Source organism: Oryctolagus cuniculus, chromosome 6 (assembly GCF_051225735.1).
Source record: "Oryctolagus cuniculus isolate XC-2025 breed Fujian yellow rabbit chromosome 6, ASM5122573v1, whole genome shotgun sequence".
Classification (NCBI taxonomy): domain Eukaryota; kingdom Metazoa; phylum Chordata; class Mammalia; order Lagomorpha; family Leporidae; genus Oryctolagus; species Oryctolagus cuniculus.
The window spans coordinates 73,783,899-73,803,205 of NC_142872.1; positions in this window are offsets into that span (position 1 = coordinate 73,783,899).

The following is a 19,307-nucleotide window of genomic DNA, read 5'->3' on the forward strand; positions in this document are numbered from 1 at the left end:
CATCTGAAGGACCCAAAAAAACAAGAACAACCCAAACCCAAAATTAATAGGAGGAAAGAAATAATTAAAATTAGAGAAGAAATAAATACAATTGAAAAAATACATAAGGTCAGTGAAATAAAGAACTGTTTTTTTGGAAAAAAATAATAAACACAATGGATAGAATATTGGCCAAAAAAGAGGGAGAGGACCCAAATCAATAAAATCAGAAATGAAAAAGGAAATGTAACAGCAGATACCACAGAAATAAAATGAATCATAGAAATTACTACAAATAGCTAAATCTCAACAAATTGGAAAATCAATAAGTGGATAGAAAACTAGACACATACAATCTACCAAAATTGAGTCATGAAGACACAGAAAACCTAAACAAACCAATAACCAAGATGGAGATTGAATTAGTAATAAAGATCCTCACAACAAAGAAAAGTCCAAGACCAGATGGCTTCACTGCTGAATTCTATGAGATTTTTAAGAAGAACTAATTCTAATTGTTCTAAAGCTGTTCAAAATAATTGAAAGGGAGGGAACACTCCCAAACTCCTGAGGCCAGCATCACCTTAATTCTAAAACCAGAAAAAGATACAAAAAAGAAAGAGAGCTATAGCAATATCCCTGATGAACATAGATGCAAAAATCCTCAAAAAAAAAAAAAAAAAACCTAGCTAATCAAATCCAACAAGGCATAAGAAAGATCATTGACCCAAACCAAGCGGGATTTATTCTGGTGTGCAGGGATAAATTCACAAATCAATCAATGTGATACATAACATTAATAAACTAAAGAATAAAAACCATATGATTATCTCAATAGATGCAGAGAAAGCATTTGTATCAATACAACATTCTTTCATGATGAAAACTTTATGCTAATTGGGTATAGAAGGAACATTCCTCAAGACAATCAAGGAAATTTATGACAGACTCAAGGCCAGCATCCTACTGAATGGGGAAAAACTGGAAGCATTTCCACTAAGATCTGGAACCAGAAAAGGATGTTCACTTTCACCATTTAATTCAATAAAGTCCTGGAAGTTTTAAGTAGAACCATTAGGCAAGAAAAAGAAATGAGATACAAATTGGAAAGGATGGAGTCAAATTATCCCTATTTGCAGATGACATGATTATATAGATGATCGAAAAAGATTTCACTAACAGACTATGGAATCCATAAAATAGTTTGGTAAAGTGGCAGGATATAAAATTAACACACAAAAATCAATAGCCTTTGTATACACAGACAATGCCACGCTGACAAAGAATTTCTGTGATCAATCCCATTCACAATAGCTGCAAAAAATTAAATATCTTGGAATAAATTTAACCAAGGAAGTCAAATATCTCTATGATGACAATCATAAAATATTCTAGAATGAAATAAAAGAAGACACAAAAATTAGAAAAATCTACTATATTCATGGATTGGAAGAATCAATATCATCAAATTGTCCACACTACCGAAAGCAACTTATAGACTCAATGGGGTCCCAATCAAAACACCAGTGAAATAACATTTGATATTCTTCTCAGATCTTGAAAAAATGATGCTAAAATTCAAATGGAAATGCAAGAGACCCTGAACAGCTAAAGTAATCTTACACAGCAGCAGCAAAACAGACATCACAATGTCAGATTTTAAGACATACTACAGGGAAATTATAATCAAAACATCCTGGTATTGGTATAAAAATAGACATGTACACCAATGGAACAGAGTAGAAACTCCAAAAATCAATTCATACATCTACAACAAACTTATCTTTGACAAAATAGCTAAAATCAATCTCTGAAGGGACAGTCTCTTCAAAAATGGTGCTGATCTTCACATTCAGAAATGTGAAAAAATACCGCCACCTTACACCTTATACAAAATTCAACTCAAAGTGGACCAAGGATCTAAATATATGAACTGGTATTAACAAATTAATAGAGAGAATATTGGAGAAACTTTATAAGACATTGGTATAGACAAAGACACCTTGGAAAAGACCAGAACCACAGGAAATCAAAGCCAAAATACACAAATGGTATTACATCAAACTGTACAAAGCTTCTGCACTGAAATGGAAACACTCAGCAAAGTTAAAAGGCAACTGACAGAATGGGAGAAATAATTGCCAACTATGAAACTGATAAAGAGTTAATATCTAGAATCTATACAGAGCTCAAGAAATTCAACAACAACAAAACAAAAAATCTAGTTAAGAAACTGGCTAAGACTTGAACAGGCATTTTTCAAAAGAGGAAATTCAAATGGCCAAAAGATACATGAAAATATTTTCAAAATCACTAGCCATCAAAGAAATATACATCAAAACCCCAATGAGGTTTCACCTTACCCCAGTTAGAATGGCTCTCATAGAGAAATCAACAAGCAATAAATGTTGGCAAGGATGTGTGAAAATAAGTACCCTAATCCACTGTTTTTGTTGTCATTGTTGTTGTTGACAGACAGAAAGTGAGAAGAAGAAAGACAGAGAGAAAGGTCTTCCTTCCGTTTGTTCATCCCCCAAATGGCTGCTACGGCTGGCGCTGCACCAATCTGAAGCTAGGAACCAGGTGCTTCCTCCTGGTCTCCCATGCGGGTGCAGGGCCCAAGCACTTAGGCCATCCTCCACTGCCTTCCTGGGCCACAGCAGAGAGCTGGACTGGAAGAAAAGCAACCAGGACAGAATCCAGCGCCCCAAATGGGACTAGAACCCAGGGTGCCGGCGCTGCAGGCGGAGGATTAGCCAAGTGAGCCGTGGTGCTGGCCCCTAATCCACTGTTGGTGGGAATATAAACTGGTCAATGCACAGTGGAAGACAGTAGGAGATTCCTCAGAAGTCTGAAAATAGATCTACCATATGATCCAGTTATCCCACTCCCGGGAATTTACCCAAATAAAAATGAAATCATCTGATTAAAGATTTATGTACCCCCATGGTTTTTTGCAGCTCAATTATTATAGCTAAGATACAGTATCAACCCATATGTCCATCAGCTGTTGACTGGATAAAGAAATTATGATATATATACATAATGAAATACAACTTAGTGGTAAAAAAATGAAATCCCATCTTTTGCCACAAAATGGATGCTACTGGAAACCAGTATACTCAGTGAGATAAGCCAGTCTCTAAAGACAGATACCATTTGTTTTCCCAATCTGTGGTAACTAAAAGAGTTCCTAAAATGTAACGTATTGGGGTGAAGCGGACAATATGAGTTTTTATGGTTGATTACAGCCCTTGTATCAGCTGTTGAGAACAGTGGTTTTTTCTTTATACTATTTTTGTATTCTTTACTTAGTGTAGGGTTAATCTTATGAGTATAAAGGAAACTGAAAATAAGATCTTTGTAAACATTAAAAATGGGAACAGGAAAGGGAGGAGGAAGAAAGACAGGAGCTTGGGTGGCACGATGGTAGGGTAGGAAGTAGTAATATTATCCTAAATCTGTATATAAAAAATGCCTGAAATTTGTAAACCTTAAATAGTATAATTATTTCCAGAAACATGAAAGAGTAAGTAACACCGCTTAAGACCTAAAGAAACAAAAACATGCATTAAAATGTGAAATCTTAGTTTATTGGAAAACAGATGTGCTGAAAAATGGTCATGTAAGAGGAAAAGCAAATTTGACTGGAAAATCAGGTATAGCAGTCTCGGAGTCTTGGGGAAGGCACACTGTGGCCACCAGAGGGCAGTATGCACTTGTAATCAATCCAAGTCAGTAAAAACATAGGAGAAAATGTTCCCAATACCTTAATCCAAAAATCTACGCGGCGGCAGATGAAATCTTAAAAGTATTTGTATTATATCTATTGGGAATATATAGTTTTGTTTGCTTAACTTTTATGGCAGATGCATAACAGTTAGCTATTTTTATGAATGTGGATGATCTTTATCTTGGGGAAAAATTCAGAAATTTGTGAGCTGAAAGCCTGCAGTCTCCTTCATTTCTACAGGCTGAAATTCCCTTTAATCTGGATTTCAGTGTTGGAAGAATGCTATGTGCTGCCCATGACGACTGTATTTCTGACAAGTATGCTTGTGTTAAGAAAACAGGAGTACTAATTCTTGCAGTTTGCAATACTAAGAACAATGTTTGTGTAGGGAATTGCAGAAAAGGAAATCTGTGAACAAGTCATTCTATCTTTGAAGAATAAGGAACATTGCAGCTGGAAGACAATTCCAGTACAGGGTCACCATCTTTGTGGGGCCGTTGAACCAAGACACTTGGTTTCCAGGCTGTTAATGATTAGCAGGTCTGAAGCTGGCAGAGAGGGCTAGGATGGGTACTGTATCGCATTACCTGGAGTAAGTTCCTCAAAAGCAGATCACACGGTGGCTTCACTACACTTAAACATTGTTAAGACTCCCATCCTGCAATTTAGGACACTTCCTGGCAACCAACTTATATTTTCACAAACATTTTCTCAGTAAGTCCACACTCTACAATTTTTTTTGACAGATAGAATTAAACAGTGAGAGAGAGACAGAGATAAAGGTCTTCCTTTTCCATTGGTTCACCCCACAAATGGCCACTATGGCTGGAACTATGCCGATCCGAAGTCAGAAGCCAGGTGCTTCCTCCTGGTCTCCCATGCAGGTGCAGGGACCCAAGCACTTGGGCCATCCTCCACTGCCCTCCTGGGCCACAGCAGAGATCTGGACTGGAGGAGGAGCAACCAGGACTAGAACCCAGTGCCCATACAGGATGCCGTCACTGCAGGCAGAAGATTAACCAAGTGAGCCACGGTGCCAGGCACACTCCACAAATTTTGTGGATGAATGATCTAGTTTAGATGAAGTCATACATCATATTATTTCTTCCCCCAAACAACTACTGTGTAGGAGTAAATCCTAAGTCTCTGGATCCTTAATCAGCTCTCCACAGTGGCTGTTGTTAGGACAAAAGAAACCAAGGAGCAGGGCATAACTTTTATTAGGCGCTCTGTCATAGCCTCAGGCTCAAGCCTAGTCCTTTATCCTGATGAACTAGGTTAACCAATAAGTTATTTCTGATTTGGGAAGGAAACCCTGAGCCCAATCTATCTGTCTGGCCAACAATGGGTGATGCTGAATTTTTTCCTAAGAAGAGGGATGCTTCTGTTAGATCACCTACTTTCTAGCCAGAAGTCGTCTCTGCTCAGCCACCTCCCCTGTCAGGCTGAATTCCACAGCACTGTGCAACTGAGATTCTTAGACACACTTTTCAGGCTAGCTTTATTGTCAGATTCATGCAACAATATCATCAAGCATTTTATTGTCATAAGTGTATTCTTCAAAACTGCATATGCCATGAAGGGAAGGCACATCCCTATTTATAAGAAAATTAAGAGTGCTTGGGTTCTAAAATATGAACAGGAGTGTGGGGATTTCAGGATCTTCACTCTGGAGTCATACAAAGGGGCTTGAGGCTCCTTTTCAGCAACGGTAACCTGTGGCACCTGTCATGTGCACACCTGTAATTCCATGCAGTCACCCACTCAATTCAAACATCAATGAATGGGTTTTGAACACCAGGTAGAACATGGGAATCTGTGTTAGGAACTAAGATTCAACAGCAAATTTAAGGAGATTCATGGACACTGTGGGCCTCCATCCTTTCCAAGTCTCGCTTTCCCAAAGTGCGGGATGAGAGAGTCACAGGGAAGCTATTTCACCAGGCATTCTTGCAGACAGAAATTCTCAGCTAAATCCTTAGCCAAATCTAATCATCATTCTAGTAGATTACAGTCAGTACTTCCCAGGATAAACAGCCAGCCACCCAAGACTCAAGAACGGTGTTCTTATAGGATAATATGTAAATTAGAAACCGGGAGACAGCACAGAGCAATAATCGACAGTTGATCGTGGGAATATGGCAAGATGGGTCTGGCTTCTGGCTCTGTCTCCCACTGGCGGTGAGACTTCAGGCACACACTTTAATATGTTTTGAGCTTTCTTATGTGCCTTAGGGAATGAAAATATATTGACCACTTAGGATTATTGTGAGGGTTAAGTTTATTGAAAGCACTGAAGAATTTGGCGGGTGTGTAGCAAGTGTTCAAAGGAGGTGAATGCCTGTGATAAACAGCACTACTGCTCTTGTCATCCCTGAAGGGATGAAAAGCAGTTTCAGCTTTTCTAGGGTACCCCTGAATCTTGGCCTGTGGGTATATAAAATTACAAATGATTTTGAAGACATTCACCAAGTTAGTAAAGCCCAACAGACCCTTGACTCAAGCACATTCTCTACCACTGAGAGAGTGGCATCCAGAAAACTCTCACTTGCTGGCTAAATCTGCAAATGCACAGCATCGAGGCTCAGCCTGAGCACCTCTGTTCCCTGTAGGGCAGGACACTGTATTTAAATCTCGAAACTTACCTTCCTAATTCCTCCCATCAACTGGGGCCTTTGTATTGAAACACTGGATGAAGGGTACACTCTAAAGCATGTAGCTTGCCCTTGCCATAAGTAGAATAACCTGTGTGTGTGTGTGTGTGTGTGTGTGTTTGTGTTTGAATATTTGTTTATTTATTTAGCTGAAAAGCAGAGTTACAGAGAGATCTGTCATCTGCTGGTTCACTCCCCAGACTGGTGCCATGGCCAGGGCTGAGCCAGGTTGAAGCCAAGAACCAGGAGCTCCTTCCAGGTCTCCCAAGTGAGTGACAGTGGCCCAAGCACTTGAGGATATCTTATGCTGAATTCCCAGGCCATTAGTAAGGAACTGCATTGGAAGTAGAGTAGCAGGGATGTGAATTGGTATCCATATAGGATGCTAGTGTCACAGGTGCTGGCTTGAGCCACTATGCCACAGCATCAGTCATGGATAAACTGTGTGTATACAGTGTAACTGCAGAAATGTAGTCCCTGTTTCCATGTAGCCTGTGGCTCCCACCTCCTGAACCAGCAGGTCTTCAGTGGGACTGGTGCATCCATCCATGTGCTTCCTTGTGGCCTGAGCTTCTTCATGTCTGCCTCTTCTCTTTTACGTTTCAATGTTCCTGACTGGGAGGACTGGCAGAACAGCCCTGCTGTGGACCTTTGCTCTGGCTGCTTTGTTAGGAGCCAGGCATTGTGAGACTGCCCTCTGCCCTAGGATTGTCCTCCCTAGAATCTTCCTGTGTGTCCACATGTGCCTTCTGTTCTGTAGACACAGCACTGTCTACAGCAACAACCCAAGCATCCCTTCCCTTACCTGGCTCCATAAGTGTGCTTCTGTTTCCCCCAGATGCTCATTTCCATGTGTTCCAAATGCTGCTTCACTTGTGTATCATGTAACACACCAGCCTTGCATGCCTACTGTGCCTGGGGTGGATAAAACCGTCAGGACACATTGGTGAACCAAAAGCTTCCTGTCTCCAGGAGTTGCCATTTGCAGTGGATATCAAGTCCTGAAAGAATGCCATGAGCACACAAAAGTGGTTCCTGGCCAACACTGGGGGCAGGAAAACAGAGAAGGCTTCCTGGAGAAATGGTATTGCTGCATTGGAGCCTTGAAGATCTAGTTGGAGTCAACCAGGCCAAGAGGGGCCTCCTGAGAGGAGGGACTACAGGTCATTGGGTTGAAGCATAGAGCATGAGAAACTCTGAATTTAGTCCTGGGGTGAAGTCTTTGCTCTGAAAGCAGCAAGGAGCCAGGCCAAAGCTGCATTCCCATTTTGGAAATTCTTCGATTCCTTTCAGGGGGCTTCTGTTGATTTCTGAGTCTTGTTTGTGGTACCTGACTGCTTCCTGCCCAAGGACCAAGGAGGGACAAGAACAGCTGCATCTGCATGGGTTATCAGCAGACTGCAACTGTAAAACCAGTTTCTTCTCTGTTCAAGTAATTCTTTGCCTCTCTGAAGCTCTGACATGCTCCTTGCAAAGGAAGGACATTTGCACACCTGCACACAAACACATGGCATCCACAGAAATAACTCCTGAGTCCTTCCCATTCACTGGATACTCTTGACCCTCTGCCTCAGGGAAATTAAAACAAACAAATAAACCTAGCATGTGTCTGTCTAGACCTTGCGTGAATGCTGCCTGGGTGATGCTCCATGTGAGGCCATGTGACCTGAGCATTACAAACTTGCTGCTACCTCATTTGGATGGCAGCTGTTAGTCAAAAGTCTGAAACTGAATAATTCATAATATAGTGCTAATTCTCAGAAGAAACTTTATTGTATAATTTTATGTAATTATATTTTGTAATTAAATCATTTCCAAACATTTTAATGTCATTACAAGGAACATAACTGGCTCAGAAAAATCCCATGTAAGAATCCTAGAAGATGAGAATACAAAAATGTAACCACCGAGTTCAAGTTTCCCCAATGACCCTGCATAAACACAGGCCATTTCGCTGAAGGGGTATCTGTGCATTGCCTGGCTGTTCCCTGGGTGTCCAGAAATTCTCCTTGGATCCATCACTTGGCTGGGCTCTTCCATATTTTTCTTTCATTTATTTCATTATTACTAAAATTTCATTTCTCATCCCAAATCGCCTCTCCTGTTCATTCAACATGCAGCCACTCTTAGATCCAATTATATTAATCAATTTAACACAAAGCTGAATGCCCATGACCTCTCCTCAAACAATGGTTGTGTGACTAAGGACGGGTCCCAGGGCTGCGAGTCACTGAGTCAGCATAAAGCAGCTGGGGAAAGGCCTCTGGTGTGGGGGGACTTTGCCCTGATTCTTTTACGCCAGGTTAGAGCAGTGACCACTGACTTGCTGACTCGCAAGCAGGCCTGGGGCCAAGATCAGAGAGCAGTCCTTCTCCTCTCCGTGGACACAATGCTCCTGGGTTGGGCTGGGACTTAATCCAGAAGCCAGCAACATATTAATCACTCCTGCGAAGTATGGGCCCTGAGGCATTCTTCAGCCCGTCCTGGTGACCCAGCCCTGGCATTTCAAAAGCCATCTGTTCTGAGTCTTTGGAAGGAAAAAAAAAACACCCTTCATCATCATTTCCAGATCCCTACCTGGTCCTCGCCAAAGGATGTCCTTCCAAGGCAAGGAAAAACTGACATAGCCCAAACAATGGGCTGTTAACAAGTGAAGTTAATGAACTAAATAGTAATGTATCAAATTGCCCAAATTTGAGAGTAAAGAAAGGGCTTGCAAATGCGAGTGGGATCCTGATGTGGTTTAAAGCCATGCTTTCACTCTCTGTTTAAGGTATCACACGATTCCACACATCCTGGCTATTTGCTTTCACTGAGTGAGTGAAGCACTCTCCCCCTTCCATTGAGACTGCTGAGACCTGTGTTGACCTTAGGATGCTCTTTATTTACATGGAGAGGCTTCTAAGGCCCTGAGGCAATGCACAGTAGCAGTTTTGTGGGCAGGCTCAGGATTTAGCTTGGAATTCTTAGAGGCGTGACATGGGGCTACTTTACTCTTCCTGTCCGTTTCTCATTTGTAAAATTTGAGTGAGCCATGGCATCTGTTATATGAGGTTCTTGTGAACATTTCATGAGATAATCCACATTAAAAAAAAAAAAAACTAGGGAACTGCCAAAAGTGAAATATGTTTACTCTAAATGTTAATGATTATGAATTATTAACATGCTTCATGGCCCATCTAAATGGGCCTTTTCTGCTTTCTGTAATCCCTTGGGTCTAGCTGTCTTTGGACCCTTTTGTCTCTGCTGTGTGTGTGTGTGTGTGTGTGTGTGTGTGTGAGAGAGAGAGAGAGAGACAGTCATACTTCTACTGTATTCTGTATAGTATTACTGGATCCTACCTTCCAAAATTACACTAGGCCTCAGTAATCATCCCAGAGTTGGCCCTGAATTCCAGACATTGGATGTCTGTAAAAATGATGTAATTCTTAACAGACTGATGCTTCCTATGGGCAATCCCTCAGGCCAATATCCACATTCATAATATTTACTGAATAGAATTGATATTAAAAGTCTTCTGATCAATACAGTGCTGATTTAACAAGTGGTACAATCTTTCCAACGAGAGAAGCTGTCAGGGTAATTTTAATAGCCTTGGAGTTTTTAATCAGGGAACTCTCTATATAATGAGGTTGAAAATTCAGAATGTTTTAACATGCTGACTTTTAAAAAAAGTTTTTTGAGATCCATACATAGTTTTTAAATATGCCTTTTCCATAAACTTCATGTATTTTTTGAAAAAAATTATTTATTTGAAATGTAAAGTTATAGAGAGAGGGGGAGAGACAGAAACAGAGAAAGACAGATCTTCCATCCATTGATTCACTCTCCAAATGGCCACAAAACCAGGGCTGGGCTAGGCTGAAGCCAGAGACATGGAGCTTCTTCCAGTTCTCTCACACGGCTGGTAGGGGCCCAAGTACTTGAATAATCTTCTGCTGCCTTCCCAGGTGCATTAGTAGGGAGCTGGAGTGGAAGCAGAGCAGCCGGGACTCCAACCAGTACCCATATGCACAGTCTTTTTTGTTTTTTAAAGATTTATTTATTTGAAAGTCAGACTTACAGAGAGAGAGAAGAGGCAGACAGAGAGAGAGCAAGAGAGAGTGGTCTTCCATCCGCTGGTTCACTCCCCAATTGGCTGCAACTGCTGGAGCTGAGCCAATCTGAAACCAGGAGCCAGAAGCCTTTTCTGGGTCTTTCATGCCGAAGGAATTGGGCCATCTTCTGCTTTCCCAGGCCAGAACTGGATTGGAAGAGGAGCAGCTGGGACTTGAACAGGTGCCCATATAGGATGCTGGCGTTGCCGGCGGTGGCTTTACCTGCTGTGCCACAGTGCCAGCCCCATGCACTGTTTTGCAATGTGTTCTGGCACAGTGTGGTAAGCCATGGATTGTGTTACCAGCATCCCATATTGGACCACTGGTTTGAGTCCCGATCACTCTGCTTCCAATCCAGTTCCCTGTTAATGCACCTGGAAGACAGCAGATTCTACCTTAAGTATGTGGGTTCCTGCCACCCACACGGCAGACCTGGATGGAGCTCCTGGATCCTGGCTTCAGCCTGATCCAGGCCTGGCTCTTGTGTAGGATTTAGAGAAAAGACTAATCAATGAAGGTCTCTGGGTCTGTCTCAGCCTCTCTCTCTGTTGCTCTGCCTCTCAAATAAAAAGTAAAATAAATTAATTTTCAAAAAAGTTCGCCATCTTTATTCACATCTAGGACTGCATCATTCAACTTTAAATTGCTCTCAGTGAACAACACTCTCCTTTTCCTTCCCCTCCTCTTTCTTTTCCTTTTTCTTAGTCACAATAGCTAAGAATTAATATATTTATTCACTAGTAATCCATGTGGATTTTTTTTTATTTGACAGAGTTTTGGACAGTGAGAAAAAGACAGAGAGAAAGGTCTTCCATCCGTTGGTTCACTCCCCTAATGGCCACTACAGCCGGTGCTGTGCTGATCCGAAGCCAGGAGCCAGGTGCTTCCTCCCAGTCTCCCATGAGGGTGCAGGGACCCAAGCACTTGGGCCATCCTCCGCTGCCCTCCGGGGCCACAGCAGAGAGCTGGACTGGAAGAGGAGCAACCGGGACTAGTATCTGGCGCCCCAACTGGGACTAGAACCTGGGGTGCCGGCACTGCAGGCGGAGGATTAGCCAAGTGAGCCACGGAGCTGGCCTCCATGTGGATTTAACCGCTCTCAACTAAATCCTAACACAGTTGTCCTTCAGATTTAAAAAAAAAGCAATAGTTCCTCTTTATTAAGGGCATATCTTAGAGTAACTTTTCAATATGCTTGTAAAATATTGTGTAAGTATGAGTGAAGAATAGGCCCCTTTCTGCAGCAGTAATAGACACGGATGGTGTATGTCTGTTTCCATTCACTTTCACATCAGTCTTCACAGCAGCCATGCTCTCTCATGGATCTGTGGTCACTTTCCTGCCAAAATGTCTAAACGCACTTCGATGAGATCTTATTCCCACATCTCTTTCCTTTATTTTTTCTAAGAATTCCTACAAGTCACTTAATTGCTTGGCTGTTTGATTCCTGTGAGTATATACGAATGTTAACATCCTTGGATTCCACAATCTACCACAAATCTGTGTAGATTATTCCAGGCTGTCTTGCGCATTCTTATTAAAGGATGTCCCAGAGAACAAAGAAATCACAAAGCATGCCACTCTTTCCTAGATGCTGAAACTTGGATGTTTGGCTGAAGCTGTGGTCTCATGGTCTGAGGGGCATTAGCAGTGAACTGCAGGTCTTTATCTAACAGTCCTGCTGGGAGACGTTAATTAAAATCTTCACCATGCTTTTTCCTTGGAGGCATAGCATGGAACAGCTCCTTGGCCCAGCTAAGCCTGCACTAGGGCAGATAAAATGAGAAACGTGTCAGGGTTTTCTAAGGTATCTCACTCCTGGTGCTTGTGACTTTACAGCCGTGAATTGTTTCATTTTCTCTTCTTGACTTTTATCTTGTTTGTATGTCGTATGAACCAAATGGAAAAATTTCACACTTACAGTAGTTGTCTCCTTCCTATACTATAGTTCTTAAATAGTAATTTTACATTTAAGTTCTATTTAATTGCAAATTCATATGCTGTTGTATGAGATAATACACAGCGACCACCTCTACACTTTGGCCAATTCCCCTAATGCTACCATTTTGCAAAGCTGTAGTGTAATATCACAAACAGATAGGGATATAATCCATCAAATTTATTGAGTTTTTTTGTTCTATTCGGACTTATTTGTGTATATGTGTGTGTGTTTTAAAAAGATTTATTTATTTATTTGAGAGGCAGAATTACACAGAGAGAGAGAGGAAGCAGAGAGAGAGAGAGAGAGAGAGAGAGAGAAAGAGGTCTTCCATCTGCTAGTTCACTCCCTAATTGGCTGCAATTGGCTGCGCCAATCTGAAGCCAGGAGCTAGGAGCTTCTTCCAGGTCTCCCATGCGGGTGCAGGGGCCCAAGGACTTGGGCCATGCTCTACTGCACTCCCAGGCCATAGCAGAGAGCTGGATTGGAAGTGGAGCAGGCGGGTCTCAAACCAGCGCCCATATGGGATGCCGGTGCTTCAGGCCAGGGTGTTAACCTGTTGCACCACAGCGCTGGCGCTGTATGTGTGTGTTTTAAGTTATGCACAATTTTTATCATTTGAGTATGTTCATGTACCTACCACCAGATCAAGATTATGAAGAGTTCCAACATGAGAAAGATCCTGGTGCCGGCGCTGTGGTATATCAGGTAAAGCTGCCGCCTGTGGCACTGGCTGGCATCCCATATGTGCTCCAATTCAAGTCCCAGCTGCTCCACTCTGACCCAGTTCCGCGCTTGTGTTTGTGGTAGGGCAGCAGAGGATGGCTCAAGTACTTGGGCCTCTGCACTCGCATGGGAGACCTGGAGGAAGCTCCTGGCTCCTGGCTTTGGACCAGCCCACCTCTGGCTGTTGTGGCTACCTGGGGAGTGGACCAGTGGGTGAAAAATCTCTCTCTCTCTCTGGCTTTGCCTTTCAAATAAATAAATACATCTTAAAAAATAAAATAAAGTAAGATCCTTCATGCTGTTCCTTTATAACCACACCAAACACTCCCCCTCCTCCACTCAGGATAATCATTGGCAACCCACAAATACATCGTCCATTCCTGTTACTTTGTCATTTAAAAGACTGCATGAATTGAATCATGCCACTTAGTCTGATTCTCTGGAGATTCATCCAGGTTATTTCATGTATTGTACTATACTAATTGTTGTCTTGTATTTAATATTGTGATATGGTCCATAGTTTATAGAACTATTAATCCATTGAAGGACACATGGGCCATTCCTTTGTTTAATTTTTACACATCAGACTGCTATGAACATTGGTGTCCAGGTGTTTTTATAACCATATTTTCATTTCTCTGTCATTAAAGCCCATAATTGTAATTGCTGTGTGGTATTAAATGGTGGTCACTTGTTTAGCCTTCTAAGAAAACATCAACATAGCTATGCAATTTTTGTATTTCCATTATCAATGCATGGATGATCCCATTTCCTTGTTTTTCACTATTTTTAATTATAGCTATTGTGTATGTATAAATACAGTCATTGTGATTTTAATTTCTGATTGTTCAGTGGTGAAAAATGTTGACCATCTTTTCATATATTTATCATCTGTATATATATTCATGAGTAAAATGTCAGAATACTGGTTTGCAATCTTTTCTCCCAGGTTGTAACTTAAAAAAAAGGATTGGTGCTGCTGTTGTTGAAGCCACCACCTGCTTCAGGGGTATCCCATATGGGTACCAGTTCATGTCCTGGCTGCTCCAGTTATAATCCTGCTAATGAATCTGGGGAAATAGTGGAAGATGGCCTAATTGCCTGGGACGCTGCTAACCATGTGGAAGGCCTGGTTGGAGTTCCAGGTTCGTTGCTTCTTCCTGATCCAGCCCTGGCCTTGTGGCCATTTGGGAAGTGAACTAGCAGATGGAAGATTCCCCCCACCCCTCTCTGTCACTCTCCCTCTATCTCTCAAACTCTGCCTTCCAAAAAAGTGAATCAAATCTTTCTAAAAATAAAAAGTGTGTATTTGAAAGGCAGAACAAGAGACAGAGAGGAAGAGACAGAGGGGAGAAAGAGAGGGAGAGAGAGAGAGAAACTTCCATTTGTTGGTTCACTCTCCAAATGGCTACAACTGCTAGTGCTGGGCTAGGCTGAAGCCAGGAGCCAGGAGCCCGGAGCCAAGAAACCCACTGTGGTCTCCTAAGTGGGTGGCACAAGGGCAGGTACCTCGGATGTGGTCTGCTGCTTCCTAGACACGTTAGCAGGAAGTTGAATTGGAAGCAAAGTAGCTGGGACTCCAACCAGCACTCTGATGGGGGATGTGGGCTTCCCAAGTTGTAGCTTAGCTAGCCCTGCCACAGTACTGGTCCCGTCTGTTGTTTTTCAGTCTCTTGTTCATAGAACAGAAATTTTGCACTTTATGCAGCCCAATTTATAAAGTTTTGTTTTATAGATCATGCCGTTAATTTGAAGTATAAGAACTCTGTGCTTAGCTCTAAATGTAGAAGACTTTCTTTGGGAAGTTTGACATTTTATTATGTGTTTTATGTTTGTTTTCCCTGCTTATAATTCTTCTCTTTCTCTTCTTTCAAATTATTTTCACCTTCTCTATGATTTTACTTTGATGTATCTATAACTTATAGTGTTTTTTAGTCTGTCTCTGTGTGTGCACACAATGCATATGTATGTATGTGCATGCATGTGTGTGTGTGTGTGTGTGTATGACTTTGAATAGATAAATTTTGCCAATCTATGTGAACTGAGGAAAACCCACTTCTATTCTATGTAGGTCCCTTTCATGCCCCCGCCTTTCACTCTCACAAGTAGGGGTTACTTTCTTCTCCAGGTTTGAATCATACTTTTCTGTTTCTTTTCATGCTTTATAATATTTTTGGTGGAAACTGGACATTTTATTATTTTTAAAAATCTGTGTCTATTTTTAAGGCAGAGAGAGAGAGAGATCTTCGATCTGCTGCTTTTTTTCTTCAAAGGCCTACAACAGCCAGGGATGGGCCAGGCCAAAGCCAGGACTCAGGAAATCAATTTGGGTCTCTCACATGGGTGACAGGGACTATCACCTGCTGCCTGCCAGAGTGTGCATTAGCATGAAGCTGAAATTGGAAGCAAAGCTGGGACTGGAGCCCATGCACTATCATGTGGGATACAGACTTCCCGAGCAGTGTCTTAAGCTGCTTTATCAAATGCCCACTCCTGGAAACTTGATCTTTTCAATAGCATATTGCATTCTCTGCCCATGGGGCCTGTTGTTATTTGCATACTAATTCCTTTGGTGACTGGCTGGAATATTTTCATGAAATCTGTTTAATTCCTGCCTCCCTTTCAGCTCCACACACAGTTAGGCCTCTAATGGGACTCCGCAGGGAGAACAGCTCTTGTCCACTCACAGGTCCCTGGGATGGCCTTGGCACTGGTAGAACTCTCCTCAGCTTTTTCCCAGTCCATATCTGACTGCTAAACTCCACTAATTTCTGTATTGTGTTCAACTGTATGCTGGGGAACTCATTGCCCTGTAAACTACTTCAATCAAATCGTGGCTTCTTTGAAGGTGTCAGTTCTCAGTTCTGTATTCACTTGTTCTGAGCTTGGGAGGGCTCCCTGCAGCTGTCTCATTCGCAGGTTCTCTTTTCCAAACCAGCAGGCCAAGTCCATGCTCTATCTTCATGAAATCCCCAAGTCTCCTCCTAATTGCCTATGCCCTTGCACTACAACCTCTGCTATCCTTGTGGGTACCTTTGGTCTGAGCTTCCCCAGGTTCTTCTGCAAATGATGTTAGTTTCTTTGGGAAGACAGTAGGAGTCCTCTGCTTATGGCCTGCTGCTTCTTACAGATTAAATATTTGAGCCAGGATTCTGCAGAAGGGAATAGGAACAATCGTGAGCTTTACTCTGTGTTAACACCTCCCCTGTAGGAAGTGAGCACTCAGTAGACCCTGCAGCTCCTGACATGGAAGCAGCATCTCCTGAGCCAGTGCCTGGACACTTGTTATCTCCAGTGTGCCCACTGAAGGTAAAACCGCTGTTCCCCAAGGAGGAGCCCAGCAGAAAAACAGGGCCTCTCACTTTTGACTCAATCACCTGGGGCTCAGAAGCAGCAGAAGGTAGCTTGGGGAAGAGCGCAGTGCTGAAATGCTGAAGTATTGTCCTTCCATCTGGGCCCTGGGGGAAGGGGGGAGCCTGCATTCCTGTCTGCCTTGCTGAGCTAGAAGGAGGGACAGAAAAATCTTGGTTCAAATACTGCAGACTTGCTCTTTTCATACCTAGCTTTCAGAGTTGTTTAAAAGGACTTATTTTATTTATTTGAAAGGCAGAGTGACAAATATGGGGAGGGAGGGAGAGAGGGAAAGGGAGAGGAAGGGGGAGGGAGGGAGGTAAAGGCGGGGGGAGAGAGGGAGAGAGAGAGAGAGGGAGAGAGGAGAGAGGGATACTTTCCATCTTCTGATTCACACCCCAAATGCCTGCAACAGCTAGGGTTGGGTCAAGTGAAAGCCAGGACCCAAGAACTCCATATGGGTCTCCTAAGTGGGTGGCAGGGACTCAAATATTTGGGTCATCTTCTGTCATCACCATTGTCTTCCCAGGTAAATTAGCAGGACGCTGGATCCAAAGTAGGGCCAGCACTCTGTCATGGGATGCTGATGTCACAAGTGGCAGCTTAATCTGTTGCCTGTCATTGGCCCCTTGATTAGATTTTAAAGATTTATTTATTGGAGAGGAAGAATCACAGAGAGAGGCAGGCAGAGAGAGAGATCTTCCATCCACTGGTTCACTTCCCCAGATGGCTGCAATGGGTGAAACCGCGCTGATCCAAGGCCAGGAGCCAGGAGCTTCTTCTGGGTCTCCCACATGGGTAAAGGGTCCCAAGCACTTGGGCCATCTCCCACTGCTGTCCCAGGCCATAGCAGAGAGCTTGATCAGAAGTGGAGCTCGAACTCTAACCAATGCCCAGATGGGATGCTGGCACTGCAGGTTGAGGCTTAACCTAATATGCCACAACATTGGCCCCTAGATTTTCTTAAATGAATTTTTCTTTCTCCGTTTGCTCTTTTCCCTTAGGATCGTTTCCACAAGTGTTAACGGTTGCTTTCTTTATATTTTTCAACACTTCACTGGAAAACCAGTTGTTGGCGCTCCTAATACTATCAGGAAGGACATTGATGTTACCTGCATACTTTGGAAAAAAATATTAAATGACCAAATATAAATCCAACCTTAGGACAGTGGGAGAAAAGAAATCTATGGTACAGACAGGCAACAACAGGTCAGTTAAAGTTGATGCCACCTGCATTCAAAAGTAAATTAATGTCTTCGTTTTGTCTTTTTTTTCCAAACTCTCATGAACTTGTAGCAGAGGTTTCCACACTTGATGGTTTAGACATGCTCAGAGGAAGCAAGATCACAAGCTGGCAGTTTTCCACAGCTGTAAACAAGAAAACAGAGTGGATTGATGACTCATCCAAGGTCACGGAGCAAAATGGAACATAGAAGTGATACAATTAAGATCACTGAATCGACTTAACTGCATTCTCTAGCAGTTACTCTTCTGCAATCACCCACAGAGGCAGCAGAAGCCCTTAGACGTTTCGACATTTGTTTTCAAAGAAGCGCTCAACCTTTATTCTTATTGTTCATGGTCAGGGAAGTTCCTAGGGATACACACTTCTCATAACTCCGTGTGAAATAAAGGTGTGAAGCTCAAAGGGAATCTAATGCACATATTCCTTTGCTCTCTAAATCATTTGAAAGACAGGTAGACAGCGAGATACAGAGAAACAGAGAGAGAGAGAGAGAGAGAGAGAGAGAATCTTCCATCCACTGAGAGAGAGAGAGAGAGAGAGAGAGAGAGATCTTCCATCCACTGTTTCATTCCAAACACTCAAAATAGTGAGGGCCAGGTCAATGCCAGGAACCAGTGTCTGAACCTGAGTCTGCTATGTAGGTGGCAGGGACCTTGACTACTTGAACCATCATCTGCTGCCTCCAGGTTGTGTATTGGCAGGAAGTTGGAATTAATAGTGGATTCAGGCACTTGGATCTGGGATGTGGGTATCCCAAGTAGCATTTTAACAGCTGCACCCAGTGCTCACCCTTAGGTGACTGCTTTAAGACTGAACCACTGTACACTGCTGGAATGGAGCAGCCTATGGCTGCTTTTTCCATATGTTGGCACTGCTGCCTCTGCCTGCACCAGCTTCCCTGCAGCCTTACCCTCCTTAGGGTACTCATTAGATCAAGTCCAAAGAGCAATGAGCTACCAAAATGACATAACATATGTCCCACACCAAACTATGCACAAATATTAATAAGGTGTTTCTGGATTTAAAAGTGTGTTTTACATTGGAAGCTTTTACCTTCTGAAAAAAATGTATGGAATTTGGTGCTGAGGTATAGTGGATAGAGACACTGACATCTCGTATGGGAATCAGTTTGCATCCCACTGCTCTACTTTTTTTTAAGACTGAGCTTATTTATTTAAGAGATAGAGTTACAGACAGCAAAAAGGATAGACAGAGAAAGATCTTCCATCTGCTCGTTCACTCCCCAATTGGCAGCAATGGCTGGAGCTGAGCAATCAGAAGCTAGGAGCCAGGAGCTTCTTCTGGGTCTCCACTTGGGTGCAGGGGCCCAAGCACTGAGCCTGCTTTCACAGGCCATAAGAAGAGAGATGGATCAGAAGAGGAGCAGCCAGGATATGAACCAGTGCACATAAGGGATGTCAGCACTGCAGGTGGAGGCTTAGCCTACTATGTGTCAGTGCCAGCTCTCCAGCTGCTGTACCTCTCTTCCAGCTTCCTGATAATGGGAAAAGTAGTAACAGATGGCCCAAGTGTTTGGGCCCCTGCTACTCATGTGGGAGACCTGGAAGAAGCTCCTGGCTCC